Genomic DNA, 18,826 nt, shown 5'->3' with positions numbered 1-18,826 from the left:
GTGGAGATTTTCTCCTTGCTCCCCTTGGACAAATTGAAGCTGAATAAGGTGAAACTGAGCGATAGTAAGAAGGAAGACGAGGAGAAGTGTCAGTATTAGTTGATCCAGTGGATGTTCTCCAGTTGGCTGCAGGCGTTTGCCATTTTGGTGAGTGTCATTGGTGAGTAGGAGCTGGAGCACTGGTCGGCTTTGTTCAGGTATATGGATGCAATGGGGGAGGCACATCATGTTTATGTTGGGCTCGTGTGGCTTCAGTACGACAAGCAGTTTAGGCAGCGGAAGACAGTGCAGCCGGGTTTGCGTTGCAATCATAAGGACATTGCATTGTGGATGCGGCTTATGTCAGCACCAACTGCAACGTCCTTTGACGGGGGATCAAGCCCAGGGACCGGAACCTTGGAATCCCTGGGTAAGGGTTTCTGCTGGAAATTCAACGAAGGACAGTGCAAGTTTGGTGCAACCAGCCACTTCAAACATGAGTGTTCGGGGTGTGGGGGCTCCCACGGACTTAAAAAGAGTTTTATGCGGGGTAAGGGTAAGCAGGGAGATGTTGTTGAGAAAAGGGAGGACGCCGGTGGGGGTCGAGGCTATGTGTACATTTCTAAGTAAATATCCGGACTGGCAGGCAGCTGCATTGTTGGCTGAGGGTTTACAGGAGGGTATTTGCAACCTGTTTGATGTGGAGGCACCTGCGTTTCGGTTTGTAATCTGAAGTCTGCTCGGGAGCACTTGGAAGTGGAGGGTGTTAAGTTGATGAACAAGGTGGAACTGAGTAGGATGGAGGACCCCTTTTCAGAGCTGCCGTGGCCTCATTTGCATGTGTCTCCCTTGGGGGTGGTGTTTAAGTGGAAACCCAATAAGTTCTGCCTCATTCTTCAACTATCCTTTCTGGCGGGGTCGTCTGTTAATGACGGCATCGATCTGACCATTTCATACACAGTCCGCATCACGTTTGGAAAAAACGAGGATCAAGGTTAATAAAGCGGTAGTGTGCCATGTGGTAAGTAGTGGGGGATTGTGGTTTGGCATCATTGGAGCATTTGCGGCATCATAAGGTGCATTTGAATGCCATTGGGGCGGATTTGTGGATGCTGGGTCTGAGGGATGCGTGTTAGAGTGGCCTCACGAGCATAAGGTGTCATGCCAGAAAGTCTGTGGTGGGAAGGGGGGGAGGGGAAGGTATGGGTAAGAGGCTGAGTTGTGGTGTTGGTAGGATCTCATCCGAGGTATGAAAATCTGGTGTTGCAGTCATAAGGCCTGAAAGGTTCCCTGGTTGGGTCCCTAATGTGGATTCAGGGTAAAGATGGTAAAGGTCGAAGGTTACCCCAGGTGGGATTTTGGAGTCTGAATAATTGGACGCCTCTTACTCTTGCAGAGACAGTTGGGTGCAATTTTATAGTTCAGGAAGGTTATAATGTAACTTATTGTTTACAGTATTTATATAAATTGTTCTGGTGGTATGTTATGTGAATGTTATAGTGTTATATAACTAGGTTTGTCAAATAAATTGGCCTTATATGCCGATATTGTCTCCTGGCCATTATTGGGGAAGGCAGACTTAGGGCTACTTCACAGGGGGCAAGGAGGCGGATTTTGACAGTGTATTTTGCCTCAAAATCTACCTCCATACAATGGTGGTCTATGGAGGCATGTTGCCGATAGCGGAAAAAAGAGGCAAATTGCCCTTTCTTCAGCTGGAAACTGCGGCTCACCGAGCCGCGGCTTCCGCCTGGGGGCAACAACCTCTGGTATCGGCCCATTCATTTGAGCCGACTCCGGAGGGGGAAGCCGCCAACCACGACGGTCGTGGCAGGCGGGTTTTGACCCGAGAGTGATGCGGCTCCCCGCGTCACTCCCGGTGCCAAAATCCGCCCCATCTACCCCCGTGTGAACTAGCCCTTAGTGTGTGGGGTATATTCGTCATCCCCATGTCATGTGATCCTCCATGCTGTCTGGATATATTCCAGGTTTTACAGTCGTCACTAAAGCAAGTAGAGTAGGCTAATGTTTTCTATAGATAGAGCTTTGCTGTGTAGACCAGAACACAATCAGAGTAATCTCATTATTAATAATTATTATAATAAAAGCCATGATGCTGGTTTGAACATAGACTTACTGGTCTTAATTTTCCCTTTCTTATTTTTAGATTTCAAACCAAATATTTGAAAGAGAATATTACATTGGCCTACGCTTGGGACTGGATAAAGAGTTTAAGTAGGTGCACGCTGTGTAGTGATTAAACCCCAACCCCCCAGTGTCCGCTTACCTGCACAGCTGCAGCTCCCAGTTCTTTTTAGTCCGGTCCGGTCCTCTCTCCTTCACATGTCTTCAGAGCGCCCTGTGCCTTCCCCCGCCTCCCTAGACTAGTATTGTAGAGATGCAGGGAGTAGGCGGGGCTTGGTGCGGCTGGAGAGTGTGGGCGGGGAGACGTGAGTGCATCACTCACGTCTCCCCTCCCAGTAACTGTCCACACTCTCCTAAGCACCACCTTCTCTATAATACTAGTCTAGGGAGAGGGAGGCAGAGGCGGGGGCGGGGTGCTCTGAAGCCACATGAAGGAGAGAGGACCGGACCAGCAGAGGGCAGCAGCAGCGGCAGCACTTCTAAGCAGGTAAGTTGAGCGAAGTTCACGACTAGATAGATATTACTGTACATTGACTTGTCTAGTAGATAGACAAGTCAATGTACAGTAACAATGTCCAATAGAAAATCAGCTCACCGTATTTCCATATGACAAAGAATCTCTAGGGAGCCCGGCATGCAGGTGACCTTCAACCCGCCATCCATAAAAGAATCCGAAAGTTAAATAATGCCAGCTGGCATTATTTAACTTTCGGATTCTTCAATGTACAGTAGTATCTATCTAATTGTGAATTTGCCTCGTCGTCTTCACAGCAGCAGCACACAGTATATTCAGCTGAGTACACGGTAAAACAGGGATGAAGCAGAAGAGTGGCAGGCTGTGGTAAATCCATAGGAATGAATGGACGCAGTCGGCACGCAGGTGGTTTAGCGGCTGGCCGCTTCCATTCATTCCTATGGGTGCTAAGCTTTTCCCACAATGATTGGCCAGTCGCCAAGCATTGTGGGAAATAAGCCCCGATCTCAATCCCAGCCGAAAAGATCGGAATTCCGATCGCGATCGTGAAATTTACTCGATTGCCGATCGGAATCCGAACATTTCCGATCCCGATCGCTCAACCCTATTGCTTATGCATTATATACAGGACTATATACAGGATATAGCATTTGTTTGCATAGTTGGTGTGGAAAGTCTAACTACAGCCCCTATTTAAAGAGGACATCAGTTTCATATAAAACATATCAGGGGCTGTTTTTGTAAAGAGGCTGTGCAGGATTAGAAAAAGGGGGAGTCTTCTTTTTAAGACAACCACGCTCCTGTTGATGGGCTGTCTCTGTTGTATATTGCATGATGCATGTGTATTACACTTCCAAGTTGACAGCGCCATTTCTTTATTATTAGATGGATGGACGGTTCTCCAGTGGACTTTGTCGCTTGGGCACCAAATCAGCCGGACTTTGCTCACAATGAAGAGTTTTGCGCAGTCATGCATGCACTCTTAGGTAAGACTTAATCCTACAATACAATGACTTTCCTTGCTAGCTCTCCGTTCACTGCTATGGGGCTGCAGATGCTGACAGAGATTGGCGCTCCATTCACAAGAAGGATTTAGTGGTCTTGTGATCTCCTGATTGCTGTGGACCCAGTGGTTAGACCCATAGCCATTGGACACTTCCTGTGCATAGTATGGGTAATCAATTTAGAAGTCCCAGAAGTCCCAATTTAGAAACCCCTATAACCCATTAGTGACCTTTTTTTTTTTTTTTTTTTTTTTTTTTTTATTCACTCCCTTGGGATCGCTTATTCTAAATGTTTGTCTGTTCATTACTAATACGGCATTTCTTTCTTTATTATTTTTATAGGGGATTGGCGGGACGTACATTGTGGTTTTCCTCATGCGTTTATCTGTGAAAGATCAAACAGTACCATTAATGCCACATTTGCCCCAACTCTTCCTGCCCCAGAAGGTGGATGTCCAGAAGACTGGGTGCCATTTGGACAGAAGGTAATTTCATCGATATTAATATTACTGCAGGATATAGAATATAGAACATACAGAACTACAATAGTAACTTGTATATCCAGCCCTAAATATAAGCTACAGTGAGTAGTGATGTGCGGTCGGACTCTGTTCTGTTGGCTAAGATATGGAACATTCTAGGCAGAGGCGAAATACTGAGCCCTAAGGGAAAGCCTCCCACCTTTTATCTTCCTTAGGGCTCGTTCACATCTGCGCCCAGTCTCCGTTCTGCAGGTTTCTGTTTCCTGCACAAAACTGGACAGGAGACGGAAACCTGTCATGCCGAGTCTGGCTGTGAGCGTTTTGAGCTCTCCGCGGCGAAACCGTTTTTTTTTAAACCGGACACAGAGTACTGCATGTTTGACTCTGTGTCCGGTTCTGCATGCAGAAGACGGAAACCTGATAATGGAGTCCAGACGCTGGTGTGAGCCCAGCGTTAGCAGTAGGGTCACAGGTGAGCCCGCAGTCATTGCACCCTCTATGACAATGCCCCTGTAACTAGGTGGTATTGGCGATGCTTAACTCTTGACTCTTCCCAGGAAACCTTACATGTCCTATAACTCAATTTTCCTTCATTCGTCCACCTGTAGCCATGTGACCCTTCCTCCAAACCCCAGTCATGTGGGCCTATCCCTGTAGTTCTACCTTCCTGCCTTTATTATCAAATTGGTATCGTTCTTAAAGGGATATTCCCATCTAAAACATTATGGCATATCCACAATATTGGATAGATGTAGAATGCACTTCTAGGACACCTGTATTGAGAATATGCGCCCACTAGAGATGAGCTAGTAGTATTCGATCGAATATTATGGTATTTGAAATACTCGTACTCGGTCGAATACCACGCAGTAAAATTCGATTCCCCTCCCACCTTCCCTGGCGCTTTTCTTCTACACCAATAACTATGCAGGTGAGGAGGGACCGAAACTAGGACAACGTAGGCATTAAAAAAAAACGTATACAGTAGAGATGAGCGAGTAGTGAAATATTCAAAAATTGGAAATTCGATTCGAGTAGACCTCAATATTCGAAGACCTACTCAATCGAATACTACTCGCTCATCTCTAGTGCCCACCTCTCCAAATGTCAGGGGACCTAGAAATGGGAACTGCACTATCAGACATTTATGTTTGGAATGGGAATACGGCCTGATTCGGGTGACCCTAACTTATCTATCTGCAGGGCTGGCTTCTGGTGGCACACTCCCTTTAAAAACCTTATGCAATTTTATGTCTATATTCCTGTGCAAAACTCTGTGTCTCCATATTATTATTATTATTATTATTATTATTATTATTATTGTTTATTTATATAGCGCCATTAATTCCATGGTGCTTTACATTTGGGGGTTCACATACATAGTAACAGACTACAAACAAACCAAGTGTAGTCTGACTCTGATGTCTCTCCCTTTAAAGGGAACGATTCAGTATTTCTGATAATAGATGTTCGGTATAAGGGTAAATTGTTTTGTTCATTACAATGTAACCATAAGGTAGACTTATATTTGAAATTCTACATCATGGCTTTGTAATAATATTCTGATATTATATTTCAGTGTTATGGTATATTTGGCACAGGAGAAGATGAAGGGGTTCCCTGGGATAATGCCAGTCATATATGTCAGTCCCTAGGAGGAGATTTAGTCACCATAAATGATGATTTGGTACAATGTAAGTAATAGATAGACTTATATATCTTACTATATGTTCTACTGTTTCTTCTTGTTCCGATATGGTCATCAATTGAATGGTATTGTGACCAATCCATTGCTTAACCACTTCCGGACCGCCCATAGACTATATACGTCCGGGAAGCGGTTGCCTTGTTCTGACAGGATGTGCCGGTACGTCCAATCAGATCACAGCAGCTGCACAATATCGTGCAGCTGCTGATACTGGGAGCCGGTTGTAACTTCAGCGAGATGGCAGGAAAGGTTTACTTCCGTTCCTGCCTTCTCAATTGCTGTGTATACAGCACTCAATGAGCGCTGTATACACTGCTATGGGCGCGCCATGATGGGGCCGCCCTCTGACCCGGCAGTTACGTGATCCGCCGGGCTCAGTGTCTTACAAGAGCTGCTGGGTCCTACAGAACCCAGATCAGCTCTGTATACTGTGTATACAGCGTGCAGGAGGCTGGATTCCTCCTGCAACTGGGGCTAAATGTACCAGCCCCAGTTATAGGAGAAATCAGCCTCCAGTACAAAAAAAAAAAGTGATCAGATGTCCCCAAAGGTTTCTTATGACCTTATGGGGACACATCTGAAAAAAAATATTAAAAAAAATTAATAAAAAAGTAAAAAAAAATGTAAATAAAATAATTAAAAAAAATAAGTAAAATATTAAGTAAAATAATACCCAATAAAATGCCATTATTATAGGTTACAACCCCACCCCCGGCAACACCATACAAAATAAAAATTACCATAACGGAGAGGAAAAACTATTTTATAAAGTTTTTCAGTGACACTTTGTGTTATTAAATAATAAAAAAAAGACAAGTGAAAACCAGACACAATTTCCCTCCTATTTTGTTTATATTTTCCCATTCGAAAATAAAAACAACATAAAAATAAAGCCCTATGTGTCACAAAAATTAGCTGAATGAGACGTATGAGAATAATGTTACAGCCCTCAAAACCGCACATACAAAAAACCCCTAAAATGTGTCTGGTCCTGGACCACAAATTGGCCCGGTACTGAAGTGGTTAAAGGGGTTGTCTGGGATAACTATAAATCCCTACACTAATCTTAACACCCTCCCCCTCCTACTTTCTAAAAATGAATATTTACCATATCCCTGGGGCTGTCGTGTGAAAAAAGTAAATCCATTCCTCCTGTGCCCGCTTTCGGATGGCGGCTCCCTATAAGTGAATGGCTGACTTTCACAAACCCTCTGACATAACTCGGTATTAGAGATGAGCAAACTGATTTGGATTGAACTGGATTCAACCCGAATTTTCCAAAATTTTCAGAGGAGTAAAGCAGAGTCGGTGACATCACTGTAGTGGGAGCGGCAGCATAAGAAGCACAGCTCATGTCTCTTTTGTAAAAATAATATACACGGTGATACATATATAATACATACATATATAATACATACATACCATATGTCTCATTACAGCTTTTCTGATGTCTCATTTAATAAACATTACGGTCGATGTCTGGATTGGATTACACGACAAGCATGACCGGCTCACGTTTCTCTGGGCTGATCAGAGTGGATTGTATTATACAAACTGGGCCAAAGGACATCCACAGTGGTCTAGAGGTTCATCTGTAAGTAATTTATTGTCTTTATATATCACAATATTAACAATGGAGGGGACTATTTGTGGCTGCACAGGTGGAATATACCTGTGGGCAGAGTAAGCCTATGCCTATAGACTGGGGGAAGGGAATCTGCGGAATGGAAACCTTTACATGTGACAATGCTGAACAATGGGGGGTTACTAATACTATTTATAGATAGGAAAACCTCAGGAGCAGGGGCATAACTACCGTGGTAGCAGTGGAAGTGGCTGCCACAGGGCCCGGGACATTAGGGGGCCCGGTAACAGCCGCTACCGCTGCTTTTTTTTTTTTTAATAGGTCGTTACCGGCTGACATTGCTCCAGCTGGCAACGGGCCCTATTTACTTACCGATCCTGGCTGGGCCGGGATCGGAAAGTGACATCGGGCCCCGCAAAGACTATTATTATACTCGGGGGTCTTTGCAGACCCCTGAGTATAATGATCGGAGGTCCAGGAGAGGTAAGAAACATAAAAAACACTGTTACTTACCTCTCCACGATCCGGGCAGGCCTCAGGCCTAGTTGTCTGATGTCTCTGACATCCCATAACCCCAGCCTGCGTCCCGGGTCATGTGAAGTCCGACGCCATTGAAGAAGGACAACGGCAGAGGCCTACAGCATAGGAGCCTGGGGACAGGTAAGAAAAAGTAGTTTTTTATGTTTTTATTCCCCCGGGTCTCCGATTATTATACACTGAGGTCTGAAAAGACCCCAGAATATAATAATTTATGGGTGTCCACAGTGGGGTATAATACTGTGTGCAGGGGCCACTATGGGGCATAATACTGTGTGCAGGGGCTACTATGGGGGATAATACTGTGTGCAGGGGCCACTATGGGACATAATACTGTGTGCAGGGGCCACTATGGGGGATAATACTGTGTGCAGGGGCCACTAAGGGAGATAATACTGTGTGCAGGGGCCACTATGGGGCATAATACTGTGTGCAGGGGCCACTATGGGGGATAATACTGTGTGCAGGGGCCACTATGGGACATAATACTGTGTGCAGGGGCCACTATGGGGGATAATACTGTGTGCAGGGGCCACTATGGGGGATAATACTGTGTGCAGGGGCCACTATGGGGGATAATACTGTGTGCAGGGGCCACTAAGGGAGATAATGCTGTGTGCAGGGGCCACTATGGAGGATAATACTGTGTGCAGGGGCAACTATGGGACATAATACTGTGTGCAGGGGCCACTAAGGGACATAATAGAGCGCGCAGGAATGCGGAGGAGAGGGTCAGTCGAGGGCTCCTAGGAACCTATCTATAAAACGTAGTGTATAATACTGTCAGGGCTCCTAGGAACCTATCTATAAAACATAGTGTATAACACTGTCAGGGCTCCTAGGAACCTATCTATAAAACATATTGTATAATACTGTCAGGGCTCCTAGGAACCTATCTATAAAACATAGTGTATAATACTGTCAGGACTCCTAGGAACCTATCTATAAAACATAGTGTATAACACTGTCAGGGCTCCTAGGAAACTATCTATAAAACATAGTGTAGAACACTGTCAGGGCTCCTAGGAACCTATCTATAAAACATAGTGTATAACACTGTCAGGGCTCCTAGGAAACTATCTATAAAACATAGTGTAGAACACTGTCAGGGCTCCTAGGAACCTATCTATAAAACATAGTGTATAACACTATCAGGGCTCCTAGGAACCTATCTATAAAACATAGTGTATAACACTGTCAGGGCTCCTAGGAACCTATCTATAATACATAGTGTATAACACTGTCAGGGCTCCTAGGAACCTATCTATAATACATAGTGTATAACACTGTCAGGGCTCCTAGGAACCTATCTATAAAACATAGTGTAGAACACTGTCAGGGCTCCTAGGAACCTATCTATAATACATAGTGTACAATACTGTCAGGGCTCCTAGGAACCGATCTATAAAACATAGTGTATAACACTGTCAGGGCTCCTAGGAACCTATCTATAAAACATAGTGTATAACACTGTCAGGACTCCTAGGAACCTATCTATAAAACAGTGTAGAACACTGTCAGGGCTCCTAAGGACCTGTCTATAAAATGTGTTGCCAACCCCCAGCTAAAATTAACACGCTGCAATTTTCAAGAACACACTTTATTTTTTTTTAATTCATCTTTTCTGCAGGCCTTTTTTTTTCCAGCAATATGTGGATGATATTAAAGGGGTTTTCCCATCTCACTCTGTCAGCAGTTTGCCTGCAGTCTCCTCTTCTCACTTCCTGTATTTCTCCATCTTCTCTCTTGCTGTCTCTTGCTATCACAATACTTATGCAGATAAGATAATACTCAGATGCTTGTAGAGAATGGACTGAGTGTTATCTGTGTGTTTACATAGAGAGATAACAGACTCTGCAGCAAAGCCAGTAAGTGACATCACTTGTCCTTCAGGTCCGTGGGAGGAATAAGTTCACTTAGCAGGCAAACAAAGCAGCGTTTGTAAAGCAATATATTTAGGGAAAGTTTTCAACTTACATAAGCTACCAATATAGATAGGATCCTTGACATGGGACAACCCCTTTAATAAAATCAAAGTCACTTTCCCAGTACTGTAAAAGTCAGAGTTTTTTGTTCTGTTGCATTTCCACACTGTGGGACCTTAAATTTAATCTATATTCAAATAAGCTGATTGGTGCACTAGGGGTGTGGTCATATCTGAAAGATCACCTCTTTTCACCTGTGCTCACCGCACCTCAGGAGCGGGCAATCTTGTTATGGTCACATTAAATATTGATGGGATTTATACTATTAACCCTTCTATTCCTGAACGCATTCTTACTCTGCAACATTTTTTCCACACCTGCCTAAGACCTGCTGTACATGAAATTGTGTCATTTTTCTAATTTCATCTTTTTAAGGAAAGTTGTGTGGCTTTGCAACGTGGGACTATACTGAGTGTCGGTACCTGGATTGATCAGGATTGTAGCCTGGAGAGAGGATACATCTGCCAGAAATATAAGGGTAAGATCAGTTATGGCGGAGACATTTCTTTTATCTGGTGCTCTAATCGGGGAGACTTTTCCCCATAGTCAGAGATCAGCAGTGAGGAATTCCATCAGAGAGACGTCATCTATTAGGGCAGAGTAGGGGAAGGGACCAGCCTCGCGGAGGACAGGCAGAAAATCAGCGCTCACCCAGTTTTTTTGGAAAATGGAAGGCAACTTTATTTGGCACCACGCGTTCCGGGCAAACAGCCCTTTTTCAAGTGCAATAACAATCCCGCCACTGTGGACAGCAAACTGTCCACAGTGGCGGGATTGTTATTGCACTTGAAAAAGGGCTGTTTGCCCGGAACGCGTGGTGCCAAATAAAGTTGCCTTCCATTTTCCAAAAAAACTGGGTGAGCGCTGATTTTCTGCCTGTCCTCCGCGAGGCTGGTCCCTTCCCCTACTTTGGTCTGACGTCCCCGAAGACGTTTATCAGCAGCTGCCTTCCGGTTCTACCGGTTTTCTTTATATCACGTCTATTGGTTGTTGTGTTCAACACAACCAGGCCAGGTGAGCGGACACCTGTATTGCTTTATATATCTGTTTCATATACCAAAGGTATCACACAAAGAACGGCTCGGTGCCGGGGATTTTGTTTTCTTCTCGTATCTATTAGGGCAGGTCACACTGGGGAACACAAGACAAGTACACTAGTGGAAATAGGAAAAATATAGAAAGTTCTTATACTTCTCCCTTCTGTCCAATCTACTCTTGACTCAAAAAACGCAGGACAATATACAACAAAAAAATGTGAAGCCTCAGCCTATGGGCGATCTCACACATTGTGTTTTTGAGCCAAGGCGACATGAAATGTGAAATACAGAGGAAGAATGTACATGACTGTGTGTTATTCAGGACGGTGCAGAAGGAAAGAATAGTCATACTCGCCCGTTTCGGTCGCTCATTGTCAGACTTTGATTCTTTGGACCCCCTCCAGATGATTCTGGGGCCCACCGTCCAACAATCCATGGGGAATAGACCTTAGTACTCACTATTGTGTTAAAGCTTAAGCCCCTGGAAGGATTTTCTGGTACTCTGGTGGGCCAGTCTGACACTGCTCTCACTCCACTGTCTCCTTCCGACCCCCTATCCATTGCATATCAGGGCTCACACTGCTGCAAGTCCTGAGGCTCACGTGACTGTTAAGGCCTCAGCGGCGCCTGACGGAAGAGGGAGCAGGTGTGGACAATGAAGTACTCCCCATCCGCTATATGGGGTGCTTCAAATTGTGGACATCCCCTTTAAGGTAATAGTCTGTCGTCTTCCACTACATGTACAGTAACTCATTTAGTTTCATTTCTTCTTTAGATCCGAGTCTACCAGTTATCCCCACCAGTCCCTCAGATCACTATAAATATGGAGACGCCACCTACAAGTTTGACACAACCAAAAGGACCTGGGATGAGGCCGGTCAGGAGTGTCTGAAGGATAATTCACAGCTAGCCAGCATCTTGGACGAGTACACCACAGCTTTCCTAAGACTCCACCTGGCTACATATGAGGAGCCTTTTTGGATTGGCCTGTATAGTAGGAACGAGGTGGGGATATTTTTATTATTATTTATTATTAAAAATGTTCTAGAAATGTGGACAAGTCTTATGTGTATGATGTCATGGACTGTGATTGACTATAGTCAGGGCTGAACTAGCTCACCAGGGTACCAGTGAATCCCCCGTGTCCCTGGTCCTTTAGGGGGGGCTACCAGACCTTAAATGCTTTTATAATACTCCAGTGGAGGTCTGATAATGTCGCCATTCACTTACCTCTCCCTACTCCTTTTCACAGCCTCTTCTCTACAGTACAGCCTCCAGGGGGCCCCTGTTCACCACACATTATAGGATCATTGAAGGCTGAATAGCAGAGGCATAACTAGTGGGGGCAGGGGGACTCTGTAGTTGTTCACCCCTTAACCCTTTAACTTTAACTTTTGATTCAGCCATGGAATCCGTGTGAAGATAGGGCATGCCCGCTAGCTGAAAAATAAGCAAATGACTCCCATTGAAATGAATAGGAGATGTTTTTGCAGGCAGATTTTGAGGCAGATTCTGTGTCAAAATCCACCTGCAAAAACCTCACTCTGAACCTATTTAAAGGTATTTGGGTGCACTTAATATCCTATTAATAGCACTAACATCTTTTTTTTTTAAATTCAGTTTTTGCCCGGAAAGCTGCTCCATTCCCTTTCTTCAAAGAATCGCAGGCAGGTGAGCACAACTTTTATTTTTGGTCTTTTTAAGAGTAGGGGGTAATTATGGGGCATTATAGCTAAGGAAAGGGATGTGGGATGCCACAGTCCGCCACAAAAAAACACTGGAATGGGGGCAACAGGGTGGCTCAGTGGTTAGCACTGTAGCCTTGCAGCGCTGGAGTCCTGGGTTTGAATCCTGTCAAGAACATAATCTGCAAGGACTTTGTATGTTTTCCCCGTGTTTGCGTGGATTTCCTCTAGGATAGGTGAATATGGTTTTAAAAAAATATAAATAAAAAAAATTCAACTTCCTAATATAAAAAAAGGTTGTGCTGGACAACCCCTTTAATTAAAGGGTAATTATGGGGCATTATGGGTATAAAGGGGAGGAACATTTTTATAAGAACTCATTGGGGACATTGTGAATAGAAGGAGGCATCATTTATATAAGGGGTCATTAGGAGGGTGGTTGTACTTATGTCAGGGGGTCATAATATAAGGGGGCAATTAATATAATTAAGGTGGCACCTGGGCTTTATTAAAGGGGTTTTCCAGGTCCTTTTTTATTGATGATCTATCTTCACGATAGATTATCAGGAGGAGATCAGGGACCCCTTTTGCCCCTCTGAAGAGAAGGGGTCACAGCGTCTACACAAGTACCACAGTCCCTTCAAACAGTCCCTTTTTTATTATTGACCTGGAAAACCCCTTTAATTAAGAAACACATAGGGTATTATGCACATGGTTGTATGATTTATTTTGATGGGGGGTTCCACTAACAGGATGGGGATTTTGTGTAGGTGAGCACAATGTGTTTGGGTGCCTGGAAAAGTCAGGAGCCAAAGATGTCTGTGTTGCAAATTTTACAGAGACAAGTCACAGCTGGAAGAAGTGATCGTGATGATCCAGATGAAAGCGACGAGGATTGTGACCAATTACAGTCAGAGATGTCACCTGTAAGTCACAGCATAGTTTCTGTACTGTATTTACCTAAATGGTCTTCACAGACCTATATTGTCACTGCATGGTGATAATATCCGTATACCTGACTTGGGGACTCATTTGGACATGTTCCCCCCCCCACTACTGAATGCCTAGCTACACCTCTGCTGAAGAGGGAAGAGGAGGCCGCGATCATGAGTGGTAATTGAACAGTGGCCCCTTCACTGTTCCCCCCCCAATAGAGAGAGTGGTCCCTTCACGAGTCCCCCATACTGTATGGAGGCCAGTGATGGGGCCTTTATATTGTGTGGAGGCAGTGATGGGGGCTAATATCCTGTGAGGGACATTAACGTGTGGTGCATATTAAAGGGGTTGTCCGGGCTTAATTTTTTTATGGTCTATCACTGGATAGGCCAAAGATGCCAGATTGGTAGGGGGTAACGACACCTGGCCCCCAGACCAATCAGCTCTGTGTAACCACTTCCGGCTCCTGTCCTCCACACAATACAGGCCCAGAAGCAGAAAGTGCTGTCCACTCTATAGGGGTCACGGTATAGGGGTCGGGCACCTTCACTGCATCTCAGCACTTATCAAAGCAAGGCCAGTGGAAACGGAGCTGCAGTGAGGCTAGAAGTGGTTCCATACAGCTGATTGGGCCGTGTGTGAGCCCCCTAACGAATGATAGGCCATAAAATAAATTAAGCCCGGGGAACCCTTTAATAGGCCCTGCCAGTTTAATGTCCCCCCATAGGATGTTATTCCCCCATCACTTCCTCCACACAATATAATGGTTACATCCCAGTTCTTCATACAGTATGGGAGAGCAATGAGGAGTCTACTGTATGGAGGGACCAGTAAAGTGGCCATAAAGAGGTTGTCCCTACATTGGTATTGGTAAAGTGATTTTATTTACATATAATTCCATATATAAAATGATAATTCTTTCAGACTAAAAATTCATACAAATGGGTGGATCACTGGAGAGTTCGCTACACTAGATGGGCCACTAAGGAGCCAAGAATGGACAAGTCCTGTGTATACGTGGATACGGATGGAGAATGGAAGACGTCGTCCTGTAATGAGAGTTATTCTTCTATCTGCAAACAAACAAGTGGTAAGATGATCACTGCCAGGAATCTTGTATCAGAAGAAGTGACAGTACATAATAATTTTGGATCTACTGTAGGCCAAAATTTCTTAGCTGATCTCCAAACACACAGAGGTTGGAGCTACATAGAACTTTAAGGAGAAAGCCACATCTGTGTAACCACCTCTCCACTCACAACAGCTGCAAGATATGTGTCCTCTGACATAAAAATACTTCCATAATGAATCAACCAGGAGTTATCTCCCCCTAGTGGCGGCAGGAGGCATTCATAATTTTATCCATTGACGCTATGGCTGTGTGAAGTGAATCAGATGGTAATTCTTTTCCCTTCTAGAAGATTTGTGTCAAATTCTTTTCTTTGCCTGATGGACACCACTTAGTCCTATCCCTCTCCTCCACAAACACGCTGTACTGCAGGCTACAAGACAATCATCATTCAGTAGATTAACAAAAAGAAAATGGGACAAGATTATATTATACAGTTACTTGTAATCTGTTACCAGACAGGTTAGAGCAGTGGTAGGAGCTGGCCAAGTTTGCCATGGGAGTTTTATCATGTCTGGCCTCAAGTGTTATGGCCAAGAGGCTATTCAGTGCTGCCGGTGGGGTTTAAAGTCTAAAAGGATGAAACTATCCAAAATGACTTTTGTCAAAATTAGTCAAGCCTGGATCTGTGAGGTTATTAACCAAACCAAACAATGGGTGATTTGCCATAGACAAACTAAAATGACCACAGCATGTATTGTACAGGACAAATACAGAATACACAGGTGACTTGTGAGTCACAGTGACATTCTAGCGACACGTGACGTCAAATTGCAGCCTCTCACCTAATAGTCAGTGGTAGGTGAACACCTTATAGTGCTGATGTCATATACATGGCCACACCTTCTCATTCAAAGAGTTTTCTATATTTTCATGACTATGACAATTGTAGATTCACACTGAAGGGATCAAAACTTTGAAGTAACACATGTGGAATTATATACTTAACGAAAAGTGTGAAACAACTGAAAATCTGTCTTATGTTGTAGTTTCTTCAAAGTAGCCACCTTTTGCTTTGATTACTGCTTTGCACACAGTTGGCATTCTCTTGATGAGCTTTAAGAGGTAGTCACCTGAAATGGTCTTCCAACAGTCTTGAAGGAGTTCCCAGAGATTCTTAGCACTCGTTGGCCCTTTTGCCTTCACTCTGCGGTCCAGCTCACCCCAAACAATCTCGATTGGGTTCAGGTCTGGTGACTGTGGAGGCCAGGTTATCTGGTGTAGCCCCCCATTACTCTCCTTCTTGGTCAAATAGCCCTTACACAGCCTGGAGGTGTTTGGGGTCATTGTCCTGTTGAAAAATAAATGATGGTCCAACTAAACACAAACCGGATGGAATAGCATGCCGCTGCAAGATGCTGTGGTAGCCATGCTGGTTCAGTATGCCTTCAATTTTGAACAAATCCCCAACAGTGTCACCAGCAAAGCACCCCCACACCATCACACCTCCACCTCCATGCTTCAGTGTGAGTGAGTGAGTGAGTAAGTCCACCCATTCACCTTTTCTGCATCGCGCAAAGACATTGTGGTTGGAACCAAAGATCTCAAATTTGGACTCTTCAGACCAAAGCACAGATTTCCACTGGTTTAATGTCCATTCCTTCTGTTCTTTACTTAGCCCAAACAAGTCTCTTCTGCTTGTTGCTGGTCCTTAGCAGTGGTTTTCTAGCAGCTATTTTACCATGAAGGCCGGCGACTGCACAAAGTCTCCTCTTACCAGTTGTTGTAGAGATGTGTCTGCTGCTAGAACTCTGTGTGGCATTGACCTGCTCTCTAATCTGCGATTTCTGAGGCTGGTGACTCGGATGAACTTATCCTCCGCAGCAGAGGTGACTCTTGGTCTTCCTTTCGTGGGGCGGTCCTCATCTTGATAACACTGTCAAGACTCCTAGCAACCTATCTATAAAACATAGTGTATAACACTGTCAGGGCTCCTAGGAACCTATCTATAAAACATAGTGTATAATACTGTCAGGGCTCCTAGGAATCTATCTATAAAACATAGTGTATAACACTGTCAGGGCTCCTAGGAATCTATCTATAATACATAGTGTATAACACTGTCAGGGCTCCTAGGAACCCATCTATAATACATAGTGTATAACACTGTCAGGGCTCCTATCTATAAAACATAGTGTATAACACTGTCAGGGCTCCTAGGCTCCTATCTATTCTCTTCACTTAGCTGCTTTGACTTCTGTACAACACAACTGATGGTCCCAACCCCATTTATAAGGCAAGAAATCCCACTTATTAAACCTGACAGGGCACAACTGTGAAGTGAAAACCATTTCCGGTGACTACCTCATGAAGCGCATCAAGAGAATGCCAAGAGCAAGTGCAAAGCAGTAATCAAAGCAAAAGGTGGCTACTCTGAAGAACTGAGAATATAAGACAGATTTTCAGTTGTTTCACACTTTTTTGTTAAGTATATAATTCCACATGTGATAATTCATAGTTTTGATGCCTTCAGTGTGAATCTACAATTTTCGTAGTCATGAAAATACACAAAACTATTTGAATGAGAAGGTGTGTCCAAACTTTTGGTCTGTACTGTTTAAAGTACTGTAAATATGAACAGGAAGTGTTGCAGTAATGGGGGATATATAGATGGATCTGTGATTTATCTTTCTGCATTTTAATGGAAGATCGGTTCCTAGGAGTCCTGACAGTGTTATACACTATGTTTTAAAGATAGGTTCCTGAGAGCCCTGACAGTGTTATACACTATGTTTTATAGATAGGTTCCTAGGAGCCCTGACAGTGTCATACACTATGTTTTATAGATAGGTTCCTAGGAGCCCTGACAGTGTTATACACTATGTTTTAAAGATAGGTTCCTAGGAGTCCTGACAGTGTCATACACTATGTATTATAGATAGGTTCCTAGGAGCCCTGACAGTGTTATACACTATGTTTTAAAGATAGGTTACTAGGAGCCCTGACAGTGTTATACACTATGTATTATAGATAGGTTCCTAGGAGTCCTGACAGTGTTATACACTATGTATTATAGATAGGTTCCTAGGAGCCCTGACAGTGTTATACACTATGTTTTAAAGATAGGTTCCTAGGAGCCCTGACAGTGTTATACACTATGTATTATAGATAGGTTCCTAGGAGCCCTGACAGTGTCATACACTATGTTTTATAGATAGGAGCCTAGGAGCCCTGACAGTGTTATACACTATGTATTATAGATAGGTTCCTAGGAGTCCTGACAGTGTTATACACTATGTATTATAGATAGGTTCCTAGGAGCCCTGACAGTGTTATACACTATGTATTATAGATAGGTTCCTAGGAGCCCTGACAGTGTTATACACTATGTATTATAGATAGGTTCCTAGGAGCCCTGACAGTGTCATACACTATGTTTTATAGATAGGTTCCTAGGAGCCCTGACAGTGTTCTACACTATGTTTTATAGATAGGTTCCTAGGAGCCCTGACAGTGTTATACACTATGTATTATAGATAGGTTCCTAGGAGCCCTGACAGTGTCATACACTATGTTTTATAGATAGGAGCCTAGGAGCCCTGACAGTGTTATACACTATGTTTTATAGATAGGTTCCTAGGAGCCCTGACAGTGTTATACACTAAGTATTATAGATAGGTTCCTAGGAGCCCTGACAGTGTTCTACACTATGTTTTATAGATAGGTTCCTAGGAGCCCTGACAGTGTTATACACTATGTATTATAGATAGGTTCCTAGGAGCCCTGACAGTGTCATACACTATGTTTTATAGATAGGAGCCTAGGAGCCCTGACAGTGTTATACACTATGTATTATAGATAGGTTCCTAGGAGTCCTGACAGTGTTATACACTATGTATTATAGATAGGTTCCTAGGAGCCCTGACAGTGTTATACACTATGTATTATAGATAGGTTCCTAGGAGCCCTGACAGTGTTATACACTATGTATTATAGATAGGTTCCTAGGAGCCCTGACAGTGTCATACACTATGTTTTATAGATAGGTTCCTAGGAGCCCTGACAGTGTTATACACTATGTATTATAGATAGGTTCCTAGGAGCCCTGACAGTGTTCTACACTATGTTTTATAGATAGGTTCCTAGGAGCCCTGACAGTGTTATACACTATGTATTATAGATAGGTTCCTAGGAGCCCT

At 43.8% G+C, this 18,826-nt stretch overlaps 1 pseudogene; it reads left to right on the top strand.

The window, feature by feature from the left end:
* LOC142201102 (macrophage mannose receptor 1-like) overlaps positions 1–18,826 on the top strand; it is a 50,606-nt pseudogene that overhangs the window by 17,371 nt on the left and 14,409 nt on the right.

Source organism: Leptodactylus fuscus, chromosome 4 (genome assembly GCF_031893055.1).
Source record: "Leptodactylus fuscus isolate aLepFus1 chromosome 4, aLepFus1.hap2, whole genome shotgun sequence".
Classification (NCBI taxonomy): domain Eukaryota; kingdom Metazoa; phylum Chordata; class Amphibia; order Anura; family Leptodactylidae; genus Leptodactylus; species Leptodactylus fuscus.
Note: the sequence above shows the minus strand (reverse complement) of the source record. Positions and strands in the feature narration are given on the sequence as shown.